The sequence below is a fragment of the Lissotriton helveticus genome, chromosome 3_1, assembly GCF_964261635.1.
Source record: "Lissotriton helveticus chromosome 3_1, aLisHel1.1, whole genome shotgun sequence".
Lineage (NCBI taxonomy): Eukaryota > Metazoa > Chordata > Amphibia > Caudata > Salamandridae > Lissotriton > Lissotriton helveticus.
This window is the reverse complement of record NC_136061.1, coordinates 1,256,020,803-1,256,039,690: the sequence shown is the minus strand read 5'-3', so window position 1 is coordinate 1,256,039,690 and position 18,888 is coordinate 1,256,020,803. Positions and strand designations below refer to the sequence as shown.

Genomic DNA, 18,888 nt, shown 5'->3' with positions numbered 1-18,888 from the left:
ATTTGAGAAATAAAACATCCATTAGTAGCCCCGCCCCCCCTCCTAATAGCAATATGGATTCTCTGCAATGAGACAGGGCCATCAATGCCCCCATGCCACCGAGACCTAGCTTGTTTGCAGTTACGAGAACTAGTTTGCCCACAATACAATATCGTAAGGAGTTGGGTGGGGCACATACTTGCGTACCCCCAGAGCCTGATGCAGAAGTGTAGAGTCTAAAAACTTAAGTCAATATTCACTTGCTAAGTCTGATAATGACCATTGCACTTGGAGTGTGTGATTTAGAGTCACTTCTGAACTTGTCTCCTTACAATTCTTCTCAGAAACACCTCCTCCTCCCAGGCCTTCAAACTGACCTCAAAGTTCACCTCCTTCAAAGACACCTCCAAATTTACGCCATGCCCTCTTCTGACGGAAGACCTTTTAATATGGAAAATTCTGTTCTCCTTGACTACGGAAGTGTCTTACCAGTGTGTTCTTGTGGTTGGAGAGTCTGCCAATTATTGCAATATCATCCTGCTACCTGTGTCAGGTACTCTATTGTAACAAGCACACGTCACTCTCCTTATGTAACACACTGTATGCTACCCCTTATAATGTCTTTGCTTCCAGTACATGCACAAGTGCCACCATTACCTGCGTAACGATTGTTCTTGTGTTTGAGTGTCTGCACTTTATTGCACTAATTTACCTCTACTTGTACATTGTACGCAATTGAAACTTGCACACATGTCACTTTTTCCTCCTGCAATGCACTTTGCTTCCTGTAGCTTAGCGTTTGCTTGTGTAATGTGTTCATAATCGTGCTCTCCTGTATCAGTTCTGTTCCCATTGTGAAGCGCTCTGACACCTTCGAGTACAGTCCGCGCTAATAAAGGTATAAATAAGCGTGAGTACATAATTTTGAACTGCATCTGGATGCGGAGCGTCAAACAAGCCTCAAACCCGGTTCCCTTGCATCAACAGAAATTGTGCACATCGAGGAACACAAGCGGGTCACTACTGCTCTGCCACCAAAATTGCCGGAGCAGCCGGCTTGGCTCACTCAACCGCCCCCCCCCCCCACGAGGCACGACATCCCCAGAGTTTTGGAATGCCACCGCCACTGTTAGCTGCGAGATGCCGGCCCCGAGAATAGAGCTGCTCCCAGTACCTGAAAAGGATAGATGACACGCGTGTGGCCGGAAGGGGGGTCGAGATGACCAATACAGGGACAACAGGCATAACTACCGCCAAACATAATGCACCCGAAGGGTAGAGCCTCCCCGTACCCACTGCACCTCCCACGCACTGGATATCAAGGCAGGCCCCAACGCTGCCATGGCGGGATCAGGGCATTGCCGACAAGCTGCTGAGAGCAAAAGAACTCCCATCGAGCACGACGTGCTACTCTCCTCCCGGACACTGCCTATCCGTGGCATCAATGGGGATGTCGAGCACCTCGGGGATGCATGCCACCCCCCATGCTGCTAAAGTTCCCCACCGCCAAGTGCACTCCATAGCTCAGCCGCACAGGAGGCCCGAGCAGCTGGCTTGTCTCCGTCGACGGTCAACCCCGCTCGCCCCGGCAGGAAACAAACCATGGACCCCATAATTGCTGTTAACAATGGCCATCCCAACCAGATACGTGGGCCCATGACCCATGCCAGCCCCACAATTCAAACCCGAGCCTCCGGCCTGCCGCAACGCTCCAATCCCAGCCCCCGGGAGCAGAGGAGGTAATCGCCCCGCCTGCGAATTCCAAACCCATCGAGAAACATAGCGGGGCGCTGTGAACACGCTACCTGAACAGAAATTCGTGCCCCTCGGAGAAGTACCAGCGGGCCAAAACATAGTATAGGATAACGTGCCCAACAAGGGAACCAGCGGGCGGTCGTGGTGAGCGCGCTACGTGCGGACCTTGAATGGGTTATGGGTTAAATGAAAAATCTACGACAACGTAAAAGGCATTCTCCTTCCAGAATCGGCATGCGAGAACAAACAAAAACCTACTATTCTGCCCCCACGCATCAGAGAAAAGAAACCGCCATTAAAACCCTGCATAGCAGTTTCTACTACAAAATAGCAGTAATATCCGCAAAATGTCTTCTAACAGCTGCCTCCAACACGCACGGTGTCCGTTCCGGGCGCTCCCAATCAATTGGGCACCAATTAAAACCACTCGTGGCACTTAGGGGAAAAGGGGGGTGTGTATCCTCATACATGGGGCGCCATTTTGTTCAATGCTTGTGGACCCGTGGGGAGGGTGCTCGGGCACGCGAGCGCCATGTTCGCCTTCTACCAGACTTCTGACACATCAGCAGGTCACCCTTAGCGACCACCTTTTGCTTTTCCAGCTGGCCAAGCTGCAACAGGCTGTGTCTGTTGTGAAGCGCTTGGATGCAATATGCAAAGATTGTGTAATAAAATGCATATCTGGCTGTCACCCACTCTCTCAATTCGACATAAATGAATTATAGGGAATTAAATACCATATGATGTGGGAAAAACACACAAATATAAAGCGACTAAGGCCACAACCGGACTGCGTGCCCATAAATCAACATCCTACATTCATAATGGTAAATGAGGAGGGGGAGCCGCTTCCGACGAGGGTATGACCCCTCAGCCCGAGAGGACTGCTAATTCGTCTCAGAGGAGAAGGCAGAACCACTTTCCCCCTCAGAAGTTTCCAAATACTGGAATTTGCAGTAATCTCCTGTCTGTCACCCGCCCCCAGACCTGCCGTAATCACAGTGAGCATAGTCACATCAGGGCCACATGAAGTCTCCCGCCCCCTGGTTCCCCAAACATGCAAAATAATGCACAGACAACGTATTAGTTTGGGAAACAATTGCTGCAGGTTTATTTACATACAACATATGTAATGATGGTGGGTGAAGATTACGGGCGATCCCGGGCAGGCTGCCTTCTCGCCACCTGCCCGCCTGTTGAGCCAAACAGCACAGTGGCAAAGCACCCAACTGCTGTATTAATAAAATTATAACTACTGACACGCCCCCCTGTGGGGCGTGACTAGGCAAACCCCCGGTTGCACAGGCCCACAACCGCCCGAAGGACTACTGGGGCGCCGACACGAATTCCTGCACCTCCCATGAGGATACAGGTTAGGCTCTGGCACCCCTATGTGCCCGCTGAAGTACATCGTTTGCACCTCTCTTCTTCCGGATCGCCCAGTAACTCCGCTTAACTCCAACCTGCAACGATAAATGGACACATTAAAAACCTCCACCAATCCCCCCACACCAACACTCTGGGTTAGAGGTAAGGGAGGGAAAAGAGTGTCCCGAAGAGAACCGATGGCGTCCGGGGCGGCAAAGAGGCCCTCCAACGTGGTGCGGCAACCTAAGTACCCACGGAGGCCCCTCCCTGCCGCCCCCGGACGAGACTCGCGTCCAGCCGCCTCCTCAAACCAGTGAGGAGGGGAGGCTAACAACTTCCTGGGGGCGGGTCAGCCCTCCGTGACTATTGGCCCGCCCTCTCAATGGCCACTGCGTGGCCTCGGGCAGGCGCATAGTCACATCAGGGCCACATGAAGTCTCCCGCCCCCTGGTTCCCCAAACATGCAAAATAATGCACAGACAACGTATTAGTTTGGGAAACAATTGCTGCAGGTTTATTTACATACAACATATGTAATGATGGTGGGTGAAGATTACGGGCGATCCCGGGCAGGCTGCCTTCTCGCCACCTGCCCGCCTGTTGAGCCAAACAGCACAGTGGCAAAGCACCCAACTGCTGTATTAATAAAATTATAACTACTGACACGCCCCCCTGTGGGGCGTGACTAGGCAAACCCCCGGTTGCACAGGCCCACAACCGCCCGAAGGACTACTGGGGCGCCGACACGAATTCCTGCACCTCCCATGAGGATACAGGTTAGGCTCTGGCACCCCTATGTGCCCGCTGAAGTACATCGTTTGCACCTCTCTTCTTCCGGATCGCCCAGTAACTCCGCCACAGCCTGTGCGGTGGTACCCGCTGCCGCACAGGCCCCCCCACCACTGCTACTCCTCATTACCTGCAACCTCTGCTCATAAAGCTTCTTAAAAACTAGGAGGAACAGGTCAAAGCCTGCGGGCGTGAGATAACACCATCCTCCACGAGGTAACAATTGACCTCGTCCTGAAACATCTTGCGTTTGCTGGATCCCAGGCCCCTCCGTTGGGGGAAACCTTTCACGGCCCCCACCACTTTGATTTTAGGGAAACCTGAACCTTGCTCTGGAGAGCATTTAAACGGCTAAGAACAAGACCACAGCAACAGGGGAGCGGTGGACACTGTCCACCTCGAAGCGACCAGATACTGACATGAACATTACATGCCTGAAGTCACCCAGGCCCCTCTGCCCCTACTCTGCCGACACCCCGGGTGTTAAGGCTATCCAACAAGGAGTAACCTAACTCGGTTACCTGAAGTCATACCCCTAACCTGGTTACCAGAAGTCATACTACCAGGAGAATGACAAAGGCTGAGGAGGGGCCAAACTGCTGAAGGTGCTTTGAATCGACAATAGGTGTTCCAGCACATGCCCAACAACTCAACCACATCCTTTAACCACGAGCGTCAGCAGGCTATACCCAGTAAGTAACTCCTGCTGTACGCCGTTCTCCGCAGACTTGGAGAAAGAGTGCTTATAATGACGCTTGTGCAGCTATACTCGAAAGAGCACAGGGGCATTGCAGGGATAAAACATATATACACGGGTATTAACAGCAGGCATCCCCTGCCCCTCGGATTAGTCTGGAAGCGGCCTAGGCCACGCTACCTGTTGATAGCTTGTCTGAAGGATGACTAAGACCCCCGCAAGGGATTGCTGGGACAGAAACAAAGTGCCCCAGAACAATGCAGACCTGCAACATGACACGGCCGCTGACACCACAAGCCCTCTGAGAGTAGTCAGCAAGGACCCCAGGGGACAAATTCCCCTACAGCAATGGTGTAGACTGACCCAGGTCAGAAGGGATACCCATGAAAGAGCCCAAGAGACAAGGGGACCTCCCCTGCTGATAACATTCGTACAAAGCATCAGTAAACTATACCCAATGATGTACGACTACTGCCACAGCGCAGTTCTCAAACTTCAACTGAAACTGCTAGGTATACGCTGTGCAACAAAAGTCACGAAGGATGCATACGCCTCCTGCGGTGCGCGTAGCATCTATTGGGATAGAACTTGCGAGGTAGACTGACATGTGATCTATAGTATTACCAAGGTAACAGCCGGGATCACAAGCCCCCCAGTTTAGCCAGACGGCTGCAAGTCCATGCTACCTCGAGGATAGCCTGTCTGATGACTTACGACCCTCATAAGGGATATGATAAACTAAACCCAGGTGGGGGGGGGGGAGGGGGGGCACCAGGTTGGTGACATGGAAAGTCAGGCCAGCTTCTCACTTTGGGAGGGGCATAAAGGAATTTATAGCCCTCAGGCAGCCAGTGTGTATAGCACTGTGCGTGATTCCCGGAGTACTGGGATGACGTTATACCCAAAAAATAAACTTTGTGTCCTAGCTGCCCAACAGGATGCAAGAGCCCAATCACTGTACAAGCCCGCACTGACCCGCTGCAATGCTGTCAGGGGGGGAGATCACAAAGCCCGGGAAGGGTGCCACGGTGCCAAGCCACCCTGTCTACTAACACACGGGGGGGCGCAGGCCGCCGAAACCGCCCCCACACGACAGAGGTCAGATTTGGTGTATGGCCCGAGCCCTAGGGCGCCCCGGCCAGAAGAAGGCATAGGGCGCCCCGGCCAGAAGAAGGCATAGGGTGGGGCCCAAAAGGTTCTTCTCTTAAAGGCACCTCCCAGCACTGCGGGCCCTCTCTCGTCTGAAGAGGAACTCAACATGAAAGAGGTCTCCTATACTAAGGGGGGGGGGGGTGGGCCCAAAAGGTTCTTCTCTTAAAGACACCTCCCAGCACTGCGGGCCCTCTCTCGTCTGAAGAAGAACTCAACATGAAAGAGGTCTCCTATACTAAGGGGGGGGGGGGGGGGTGGGCTCACATTGTTAACCCAAGGAAGGAGTCAGCCAGGTACCGAGAGTGCACTCTCTCTACCATAAGCATGCGACATATATAAGCATGCGTCACATAACTCTATGTCACAGTGGACGAGAGCTTAGAGTGACTCCGCCGCCTACTGCATGAGAAAGGTGAAGTCGTGTGTCTTCAAGCTGACACGCAAGATTTCCCAACAAGGGACACTTCCACTGACACTACCTGACCTTTCCCCACCTTGGAGGCGGACCTACACTTCTAGTAATTCTACTTGCCCCGAGTGTGGAGGTATCTTCCCAGCAACCGGACAACTGTCAGGTGATCTTCTACCAGGGATAACTAGTAATCACATACCTTATCTAACCTCTTGCACCACTACGTGCTACTCAAGAAAAGATTGGTTACCTGACGCACCAGCGGCACTAACGCCTGCGTAACCAAACACTCCTGGGTAGGCCTGTCCACCAGCCACCAATAAGAAATTAAACATCAGAAGTGGCCCACATACCCAACCAACAAAATTTAAACATCAAAAGGCTGATCACCCAGGGCACAGAATAGCAAATGTTCGGTGCCTTACCGATGATAAAGCTCATGGGTGCCGACACTGGGAAAGGCCAGAGCGCCGCTTATAGGCTGGAGAAGTGTGAGAGACAAGTGGCAGAGCGCCGTGGATGCACTAGTGGGGCCCACCAGGGCAAGTGCTTAAGAGAGTTAGCAACTTGTATGCAAAGACTACTCTTAGTCTAGAAAATTGGGTGGGGGGGGGGGGGGGGGGCGGGGCATGCCCCAGCACACAGTGTGGAAGCAGGTGCCGGTGCAGCCAGGCCCAGGTAGCGACGAACTCGTTGTATGGACAAGACCAGGACCTGCGATGTTAATTTAACCCCATGGGAAGGAGAGGTCCCATGCCACTAATCTATGCTCTTCCACACTACTGCTGTTGTCTGTCTGCTTATCCACGGCTCCGGGATCTGACAGACAGCAATACTGTGCCAACAGTTAGGAGCACCTGCTGCTCCGTGGGATGTAGGGTCACCAGCCTGCAATGTTCCACTCATTTCGCTGAAAGGAGGGCACTGTTGAAACCTCAGCCTGAGGCTGAACTGCCAACGACGCACTAGAAGGGGGCAGTCCCTAGAGGACTCCCATGTAAAATTACTCAAGAAGTGATTCAACAGCTGGCAGAGAACTGAGAAATAATTCTATTGTAGGGCTGAAGACAATCCTGTATACTGATGGCCACCAAGCATCTATACTTCAAATAGCGCAGGGCCCATCATGCCTATCAGTGACCTCGAACACTTTGTCTGGGGGTTACTGGTGTGTAGTAAAGCTGAGATACCAACCAGGATTAAATTAACCCCCCATCTAAATTGACACTAAGTTGCAGATGCGGAAACTTGCAGACAGAATATAATGCTTGCGACAGACCTGTAAGTGGTACCAAATTGGAAGACTATAGCAATAGTACGCAAGTGAGCCGAGCAAGAGCACCCTTAACTCGCGGGCTCGCAATCAGAGGATCAACTAATACTCTGTAAAGCTTGAGGGTATGGCACTACTAAACAGGTGGGGCATGATAGGATGTAGATACATAGAAGCAGGAATCGCTTCTGGAGTCTGTAATGAACCCCTCGCACCCTCCATCGTTGGTGTAACTGTCCTATTAAAATCCTGATGACGCTGGCAGGATATCCCATATTTTTCTTGGAATCGAGGGCCTGTCATCTGTCCCCTAAATGCCTCACATTGTAGTGGGATGGTTGGACAACTTATAGCAAGATACCCTTGTGGCCGGAAGTTGCACATTAACGTCAAATTCCCACTATGTCGGGCTCTCAAACAGGAGCAAGTTGGCGTACCGAGGCAATGAAATTTGAGAAGTTTCATAACGGCACATCCTACAAATAAACAAACCTGGTGACATTAGGCTTGAGCGCACACACCTGTTCCTAGGGATGTGAGAGGAAAGTACCACCGATGTGGGATGGTATTGTACTGCAGTAACAGGTATTGAAGGTGAGCACCGTCACGGCTGACACTCATTCAAAATCGCAAAGTGCCTTCCTTATAAATAGCTTGACAATTTCGAAACACACGTACAAGGGAACAAATACCAGGAAGGATATTTCAGCCAACCAGAAGTAACTTACATCTAATGTTTGTGTATTAGGCAAGTATTCGTTCCCAACTGGACGTAGGTGTGTTAGTAGTTTAGTTCCTCATCTGCACACTAAGAAAGACCCCTAGTAGATGAGATGTCGGGAGAATGAACAAGCAACTAGTGCACGTGATCGGCCTACCCTACTCGCTGAGATATGTAAGCCCACGAATAAAATTAATTATACCGATTGGACTTAAGGATACCATGGCCCCATGGTGCTGGAAACAACAATTGGAGATGCGAACACAAAACAAAGTTACAGCCATAATGGCTTACCTCTCCCTGAAATATGCGTCGCCACGTGTTCAAACTGCCTAAGTCCCTTGTTAGTGCTACGAGATACATATGTCCGCCACTGCGCACGGATTAGGATAAGTAAACACACTGCGAAATCAATACCGAGTGTGAAAAGATGAAAGTCACTCAGATGGCCCTGAGGTAATATGGCCCAATGCTACTACTTATGAATGGACTCAAGCGACGAATTCGCGCCCGCAACAGTCTAACCGTCTCGCAGCTTTGCGCAATGTCACGTTAAATTTAGAGAAGTCACACGATAGGGCCTCGAGGTGCTATGGCACATAATACTGTACTCCAATTGTAAATACAGCCAAAACCACAAATTAGCACGTAGTCGGCTGAGCCCTCGCGCTCGAGTATCTAGTGCCACGTGCAAATTAAATCAGTCACACAATTGGGTCTAGATGTACTAAGGCCCAATCATACCATACCTCCTTGTAAATATGAACGACACAAACTAAACTGTGCACAGAATATGCTTACCCCTCGCGCTGAAAATGCCACGCAACGCGTTACATCAAGAATTAACACAAGTGGGCCGCGAGGTATTATGGCCCGATGATACTATGCTCCCACACATTTACGCGCGTAATGTGCTGAACCCCCGCGCTCACATCTAATGCCACGTGTAAATTAAATCAGACCTGCAATGAACAAATTAGCGCCCGTAAGGCTTATCCATCGCACTGGATTAAATATGGGCCCCATTAAAACCATGGCGCACGGAAAGGCATATCCCTCCTGCTGCCAACGCCATGACCCTTGTAAATCTGCATAAAACACCTCTTTTTGTGGCCACCGAGCGATTGCATCAATGCACTCAAATCTCATGCACAGGGCTCCCTCCTGAACCTGCCCCTCCTGCTTCGCCAGTATACTGACCTCCCGGAATGGGGGTAGAAGCTGCTTGGCACCGCGAGGCGCCGGGGGTGCGATCTGAGCCTGCAATCGTGAAGAAATGGCACATTGAAAGCAGCCAACGCTCAGTGTTACTGCCAGGTCTCGAACCGGGGACCTTTCGCGTGTTAAGCGAACATGATGACCACTACACTACAGAAACGACCTTGCTGCTTAAAAGCGTCCCCCACCAACTGATACTGCTGCATGAGGCCTGAAGCAGCGACCACCTGCAGTGTAGCCAACCCACCCGACCAGCTACCGATATTACGACACCCGGCTGCCCGTGCAACCAGCCGCCGAACACCCAGCCGCACCCGGCAGGTGAACCAGGCTTAACCCATCGCGCCACACACCACCAATTAAAGACAATCATTTACGTGTTCACGAGAACATGAATAGCGGCGTCATAGACGCGACTCCCATCGATTCCGGGGCCCGATGCTCAATGCCGCCGGGTCCCGTAGTGGCACCGGAGCATGGGGGTGTGGAAATGTAGCTGTGAAAAATTACTTGTTTTCACCCAACGTGGGGCTCGCACCTATGGCCCTGAGATTAAGGGTCTCATGCTCCACCGACTGAGCTAGCCTGACGTGACAATAAAGCGGGGCATGGTAGTCGCACAGGTACCAAAGGAATTGCCGATATCCGGCCTGCGACATCAGCACGGGAGACAGCATACACTACTGACCCCAATGGCTGTCCGCCACGTGCAAAGCGTGATAAACAAATCCCCTGCCGAAACAAAATATTAAACGGCACGCAAACCCGGACATGGCGACATCACACACCGAGACCGCCCACCACATGGCAAGCAACAGGGGAGGGGGGGGGTGCTAGGTTATGCAACAAAATACTCGGTTTCAGCAAGCATAACAGGCCAGAGAACGTAAAAGATTACCTGCCCCACACAAAATAACCGCCCACCATACGTGGTATATATCAATAGGATAAGCCATCGCATGTAAACAATACCATAAATGAAATAATCGATAACATGCATACAATGTCCAGCAATTTCCAATTACAGTATGGCTGTCGGCACACATCCCCCACCTACACAGAACAATGCGGTTCCAGGAATGTTTAGCGTTGCCCCGCCAAGATTATGCTCGGTGACCCCCTTTACCAACCATCTCCTCACAAAATAGACACAATCGCAAAGCCCCCAAAGATACACGACACTGTCGACCAGCTGCACTGCAACGAAGCGCGGCGTTCAATTGAGGCCCACACGGGGGCAATGGGGGGGGGGGTGGAGACGGGATTTCTAGGGACCATCAGAGTCCACTCACGGTCACTGCCTGAGTGACGAAGACGGCAATCTCAAGGCCCGGGCCGCGACAATAGTATGCGCCCAGCACATGTGCTGACACCTAGTCCCCTCGCACTCTGGTACAGGCGGCAACCCGCCAGCGGAAGACATTCTCCCTCCTATGGGACCCAACTGAGGGCCAGTCGAGCTGCCCGGCTCACAAAGGATATAGGAGAGGGGGGGGGGGAGGCACATCACCCCCAATGGCCAGCCAGACGGCCTCGTGGGCTAACCGGTCTCGCCCGCACCCAGCGAGAGAGTGCGGGAGGGGGGAAATAAAACCTTTGAAATTTTCCCACCTTGGGATAATTCTACAGCATTGGCAGGATTCGAACCCTGGTCTGTGAGGGCTGTACACACCAAAGGTACGAGACTTTCCTTTGAGCTATAGCTCATTGGTCTCGTCGCCGCGTCGTTTGCCGCCCCTGAAAGGAAGGAAAACCACTGCAAAAGTTGGCCCCCCCACCGCACGCAGTTAAGGCGGGGGGGGGGTCGGAGAGGGGAAGAAAGCGCCACCACAGAGGTAGGGCGAGGATCGGCCAACGCACCGGGTAGCCCGCATGGGGGCACTCTGTCAGCGCGGTCGCGAAAGCCGCGGCGGGACCGACGAAAATACCGGCCGGCCCGCTAAACCCCACCCGCCATGAGGGGGGGGGGGGCAAGGACGGAGACCACATCGGGAACCGGACGTCCCCCCCCACAGCAGCCCACGCGTAATGGGCCGCCTCGCCAGGCTCGCGACTCAAGGAGGAGCAGGCGGAGGGGAAGGGGGGGGAATTATAGGCCGGGCAAGGCCTTGCTCACCTTAAAAAGAGTGTCCCGAAGAGAACCGATGGCGTCCGGGGCGGCAAAGAGGCCCTCCAACGTGGTGCGGCAACCTAAGTACCCACGGAGGCCCCTCCCTGCCGCCCCCGGACGAGACTCGCGTCCAGCCGCCTCCTCAAACCAGTGAGGAGGGGAGGCTAACAACTTCCTGGGGGCGGGTCAGCCCTCCGTGACTATTGGCCCGCCCTCTCAATGGCCACTGCGTGGCCTCGGGCAGGCGCAGAGCTGCGATCTCTCACAGGACGCAACAAATTGGCCATAATAGCCACATTCATTTCATGAGGCTTCGATGGGGGGGAAGAGCAACAAACCTCTGCCTCACGGGAAAGGCACAACGTGATCCGCGGAAACAAAGGACACCGCCACAATGCCACCGAGGGCCGCAATCAAGCAGGTGACTGGGACGGCCCCGCACACGCCAACACACCCTGGGCACACTAAACGCCTTCTCTCACTGGCTAGAAACAGTGCCTGCCCCCACCAGAATGAATGCCCTGGCCGAACCCCGCACTCCAGGCACGCATCAACCCTCGGAAAACGCTGGTACCTACCCACAGTGGTTGGTCAGCCGCAGTGCGCGGTCAGGTGCCCCTACACCAAGGCTGGCTCGGCCGTGGGCCGCATGGCTGCAGAGCAGCCAACCATCCCCTCAAAAGCCTCCGAACAGAACTAGCCACAAAGGGGTGCGGGGGAGCCACTTGGGGCTCGCCGCCCTCTCCCCCACACAACCACAAGTCACCCTGCGCATCAGGGCCCATGAACCGTCCGACGGGGGGGGGAGGTGGGTAGAACAGCCCTGTGCGCGCCGCCCCCCTCCCCGCGAAATCAATTGCGGACTGCACCAACAGTCCCCCGAGCCCTCAAACCGGCGTTGCCGACGTAGGTCTCCTTGAGGGAAGCCAAGCAACGCATGCCTCCCCCCCACATCACCATGCCGCCGCCTGGAAGGAAAAGGCCGGGAAAGGGGGCCCTGCCGTGCTCTCTCCCCCCCAACAACAACCTGCCTGCAAGAGACAAGGAAGCCGCACCAGACGGCAAGGAGCCTCCGACCCATCCCTACCCCTTCTCCCGAAATCGAACAACCAGGAGAAGGGGCCGCTGCCCTAAGCACACCTGGAGCTGTCCATCCCCCCCACAGAGCGGCCGCAGCCATGACAATGGCCGTGCCCAACACAATGCTCTCGGAGGTGGGGGGGGGGGCACAAGGCACTCACCGCCGGAACAGACAGCCTGTCACTCTCTTTACTCCTCTCTTAATCCTGTACCTTTTCCACTTTTGTGCCTTTTCCGAACATTTGTGCCTCTTTTCTTAACATTTGTGCCATCCCTAACTTTTGTTAATTTTTTTGCTATTTTCCTTCCTTTTTGTGCCTTTTTTCAACTTTTCTGCTTTTTTTCAAACCTTTTTTGGCCTTTTCTTAATTTTTCTGTGGCTTTTTTTTTACTTTTGTGCATTTCTCTGAAATTGTGTGCCTTTTACTGTACCTTTCACATTCTTTTAATCCTTTCATTCTCATGCTTCTTCTAGGCTCCCATAACCCCCTACCCCTCTCCTGCATTTTTTTCTCCTCCTGCCCCGCTCCTTACCTGCTCTCCCATGATTGCTGCTTCTTCCTGTGTCTTCTTTCTGCCCTTTCCTAACCCCACCCACTGCTCCACTGTGGCCTCCATCCTGCTCGACCTAGTTGATGGCGGCATGAAAGGAACACCAAAGGCGTGTCAAAGTCAAGCCTGTCTGCACTCGTCCGCACCTGGACCTCGCCCAGGACCTTGATCCCTGGTTGGCTCACCCTCTGTGGCAACTCAACAGCAACCGTTTGCATGTTCAACCCAGGACATCTGTCCATCCACTGCGACTGCACTGCGCTCATCAGCACATTAGGACCTTTTTCATGCTTCCACTGTTGATTCACTTGCAGAACTATGTCCCCAAACTCAACACATACCTCCGACTCACATGCCCCCATCATAACCTCACCTCACCAAACACCACACCAGACACTTAGCAAGCACTCACATGCATGCTTCTCAACACCCTCTAATTCAAGTAACCCAAAGTCAAAATTTGGGGCCTACTCAGCAACAGTGCAACAAACCTCTTCTTGTCGGAAACCTGGCTGAAAACTGCCTCATCTCCAAACATCATGGTGGCGTTCCAGAAGTATACAAGATCGTGATCCAAGGCCCCTTAACAAACTCGGAGGCTCACAATCATAAACAAAGAAACCCTCAAATGCACTACCTCCACAGACCCAGACACCCCTTTCATGGAACTTCAGGCTACAAATCAATGACAACGCCACTCAAAAATGAACCATAGAATACAGAACTCCCAGACCATGAAGGAATTTTAGCAACCTCATTTTGATTTCCTCAAACCCCCCGCCCCCACTCGCAATCAACTCCAAGAACTTCTTCTTCTTTGCGATTTCAACTTCCAAATGGAAGATCCCTCTGACCACAACTCCACCGACGTCCTCAAGAACCTGTATAGGACTTTCCTAGCTCATCACGGACCCCACACACAGTACAGGACACACTCTAAGCACAATCCTTTTTTCTATAACAGCATCAGATACTGCTCCTTATTACCACTCACATGGACGATCACTCCATCATCCACTTCAAAATCATCATGTCACAAGCCAAAGCTCCCATCAGCACCAGTGTACCCAGCTGAAACTGGAAAAGAATAACGGAAGTGAACCTATGTATTGCACTTGAAACAAATCAACCCAACACCACCAAGAACCTAGTCGAGGACATCAATAATTTTGACCAGTGGATCCCTACCTGCACATATGTTCTTGCACCAATCATGACCCATAAACATCACAGAACCAGCAAACAGGCCTCCTGGTACATGGAAGAACTCTTAAACTTCAAAAGATACTGCAAGCAGCTGGAAAGGAAATGGAGAGCCAGCCATGACGCCGATGCCAGATCAACCTACAAGGTCACACACAGATATTACCACCAACGTCTGAGAGACACCAAGAGAAGACTGAATCAAAGCTAGCTTCAACAATGACAAAGAGATATTAGCTACCCCAGAAGCTTCTGAAATCCCATCACCCTCTCTCACAAACTATGTACCAACTTCTCCAACTTCTTCCACAGCAAGATTCAAAAGATCATAATAACTTCAAAAAACAACTGAACCACAAGGACAGCATCTGTACCTTACTCATCTCTCACTCGGACCCACACCTAACCAACTGAAGGGCACTCACTGATGGAGACACCACCTCTATCATGAAAACCATCCTTTACGGCGCCCCATCAGGCACTTGTCCGCACCATAACTACAACTTAGGATGATTTCTAATCTGCAAATTCCTCACTCACTTCATCAACTACTCCATTGTTTCCACCAACCACCTTCCCTGAGGACTGGAAACATGCCACACTTACGGGCCTCCTCAAAAGACCTTCGATAGACCAGAACGAGATGAGCCACTTCCCCACCTTCCTACCTTACCCAGCAAAAGTAATAGAGAAGACAATCAACCATCAACTCACTAACCATCTGTTACTTCACAATCTTCTCGACCACAACTAATTTGGTTTTTGAAGCAACCACAGGACAGAGACAGCATTCATTGCAGCTAAAAATAAGGGGCCTCATTTATGAGAAGTGTTGCATCTCTGCATGAGAGCAGTGACGCAACACTTCTCAGAGCTCCCTCCGTGCGACATGATGCATCCGCCATATTTACTGTATGGCGCATCATGTCGCAAGGAATGACAGATATGTCAGTAATCATGACGTATCTGTCGGGGCAAAAGTGGCACATTGCTGGGGTGTGTCTGAAAACAGACGCAACTCCAGCAATGTGTCCTCGTGAAAGGGCCTGCGTCACCTTTACAGCTGTCATGAGGCCGGTGTAAGATTGTGATGCATTGGCATCCTAGAAGTGGTGCAGTGAAATCTTACAGATTTCACTGCGCCACTCTTACGACCCTTTCTCACGGGGGAACGCCCACCCTGCATACATTATAACTGACGCAGTATAATGTATCTCAGGGGTTTACGTGCCTAGATGCATCACTTCATCAATATGGTGCAACATGGAACTTATTTACATCACCGCAGCATCACTGAAAGTGATGCAACAGCGGCGTTAATGTGACGCAGCTCTTCACAAATAAGGCCCAAGATCTGCACCTCACTGGACTGAGGAGAAACAGCAGTCTTCATACCGCTGGACCTGTTCACTGCATCAACGCCAGGTCACACTCCAGCCTCAGCAAAAAACTACTCACTGAAGCAAAGGTCTCCAACCCATTATGTAGTGAAAGCTACTATTGATCTGTGAAAATCATCATGCGTTACTGAAGCTAAGCAACTTGTGCATTGTTTTCAAATACCCCTCAAGCCCAGCTTTATGGACTAAGAGCAATATCCATAGAGCCAGATACTATGGTCTGAACAAAATACTTGGGCTAGGGGCACTATGACCGGACTGCCATGTGTGTCGGTGGGATCATGGTCTTTGGAGTGGTATGAACATGTTCTGCGTGTGAATGGAATATATGTGTATCAGTGACTGATAACCTATGTTGTATGTACTTGTGGTACAGGAAATACCTTTCACCATATGTAGCTCAGTTACATGTATAACATAAACATACAACCACTTGTTTAAAAAATGGAAATGAAGTAAAGTGCACTTTTTTCTCACACTTAAAATAATGGCTGCATTTTTAAGTTATAAATCTGACACAATGACTACCAGACTCTGGGAGTAAGATACCTACTGGTGGAAAGGCAATACTTTAACATTAGAGAAAATTAAACGGAAGAGTTAACCTTATGATAAATGGATTTCTTAAAACTTATCATTTAAATGTTCTCCCATTTCCAAGTGTCATACTTAGAAACAGCCAGCAACTTGCTCCCAGTGGCCTGTAGACATGATGGCAAATTTGCAACTGAAAGAATACAGCCATTTGGTTAGATGTGAGGAACTTAAAGGGCAGAAAAATGCTACATTAAACTTCAGGACTTAATAAGCTTAATTGAAAGTGAGGAAAGACTAAGAGGGGAATATTTACAGGGACTTATCGCCACCAGAACGTCACTTTGTATGGCATTCTGGTGGCGCTAATCCCTTTGGTTTATTTACAAGGTGGCGTTAAGCCATTAAATGTGGCTTAACGCCACATTGTAAATAAGGTTCCTTTTCACGCAGCACTTAGCATGAAAGGGGCGGGCAATGGGTGTTGCAGTGAGCATTCCACCACAACACCCATTGCTTTTTGATGCTGCCCCCTACTTACAAGGGTGGCACAAATATGGGCCAGTGCCAAAAATAAAACAAGAGAAATCCTGGTCTTAACCTGTTGAAACGAGGAGAAATTATTAATTTCTCCTAATTTTTGCTGTTTCTGTGTGTGCTGCATTCTGCCGCACAAATAAAAAGAGAAAATCGCCACTAGGGATTGTTCATGCACAAGAAGGTGTCCCTTCCTGCACAGAAACAATCATTAAATAATGACAAGTAGCAACTTCTATGTGTGCTGCATTCCACAGCACACACAGAAGTTACAAATCGCCATTAGTATTTGTTTGTGTGCAGGAAGGGACACCTTCCTGAACATGAACAATCATTCCCTTGTACTATGGTACAAGTGTGCCTACGTTGGCGCTAGGCAGCTAGATTTAGCGACAGCGCAAAGGGAACGCAGGGGTGCGCCTCATCCTTGTGAATATGGTGCATCCCTGCATTTTTAAACTGACAGAGCACGGCATTAGCAATTTGGAGCTACACCGCACTGCACCAGTTTATTGTAAATATGCCTCGATGTTTCATGGAAATATTTTTCTTCACTTTAAATATCTCCCATTTAAAACAATTACTGTATTTTCAGTTATAAATATGGCACAGTATCTACTGGACCCTGGAAGCTAGAGGCCTGCTGTTTGTAAATGCAACACTTTGAAATGGGAGAAAATATAAATGAAGACAACTTAAACATTTGGTAACTTTTACATTTTCATTTTCTCCAATTTAAAAGCATTCAGAGACACAATGTTGTTCTCATGCTTCAATATTGATTTGACAAGGACTTTTATTTAAGAGGTAAACACCTCAGTATGTTTGTTTTTCACCTCTGAGCCCCAGCCTGGGTCATATATCTGACTCCAGCACTGCTCATTATCAGGCCCTTCTATCTGCAGCCTGGTGATAATAATGTAAAAAAAACATAGCTTTTCCTTAACTTTAAAAGGAAAATGTGACCCTGAGCGTATTTAAAAATGAACTCAAGGCTGTTAGCTATTATGAAGGTGTCTACGAGCTACTGGTACCTCATGATCACTACAGGTAGCTCAGGTTCAACTGGTTGGAGACACCTGCACTAAAATCATCCAAGGCCCAGGCCTCAAATGGACATGCTCCTTTATAAAAGGAAAAATACAGAAAGCCAGACTCCCATCCTACACTTCAGAACCCAAAGACATGCTCTGTGGAGTCCTTCAATGATGATCTCTCAGCCCCATCGTGCTCAACATTAACATGCCACCACTCGGCAACTTCATCAGATCCCACAGCATCTCCATCATTTCCTACGCTGATGACAGTCAGCTCATCCTCTCAATGTCTGATAAGTCCTCCATGACCAGATCCAGCTCCACCAAGTGCATGATCTACGTACCCAAATGAATGAAAACCAACTGACTGAAAGTAAACTCAGATACGTGTTAATCTCTGTGAATAAGAACTTCCCATGGACTTAACCTGGTCGGCCATCAGAGCTTGGCCCAACACCTTTACTCATGAATCATGCAAGAAACTAGGAATAATCTTAGACAACAAACTCGACATGGCATCAAAAGTAAACACAGTTAGCTCCTCTTTAAATTGATCCCCAAGAGCACCAGGCAGTAGTCAAAAACAACTTTATTCAGTGAAATGATATCACCATAAAAGCATGCTAATCAAGGGGAATCAATACAAGCTGCAGTTAGTTGTCAAAATTAAACAATAAAAATTAAAACATTTCATGAACATTCAGTATGACACAACATATTATACTTGAAAAATAATGCATATACCAAGTGACCGGATGCCTAAAATGCAAAGTGCAGATATATCAAATAAATAGTAAAGTGCAAGGTGCAAAATCCTAACGGGATGCGGACATTTTAAACAAGTGAGTAAAGTGCAGGACGCTATTAAACATAAAAGAACAGGGTATGTAACAGGCTATAATTAATCATCAAAGTTTTTGTATTGCAGAGCGTCCAAAAATGCATACGCTTTTCTTTTCCTTATTGCTAATAGTATAAACAGAATAACAGCAATGATAACTTTTTTCATTGCACAGGCCACATATAAAGTTAAAAGCATGTTTGTAATGGAAAAGCGTATTAGATGAAAAC

At 50.0% G+C, this 18,888-nt stretch overlaps 1 non-coding gene across 1 annotated transcript; it reads right to left on the bottom strand.

The window, feature by feature from the left end:
* Window positions 1-9,451: 9,451 nt before the first annotated feature.
* On the bottom strand, window positions 9,452-9,524 carry TRNAV-AAC (transfer RNA valine (anticodon AAC)). The gene has a single exon. It is a non-coding gene; the product is annotated as a tRNA-Val (tRNA).
* Window positions 9,525-18,888: the final 9,364 nt, after the last annotated feature.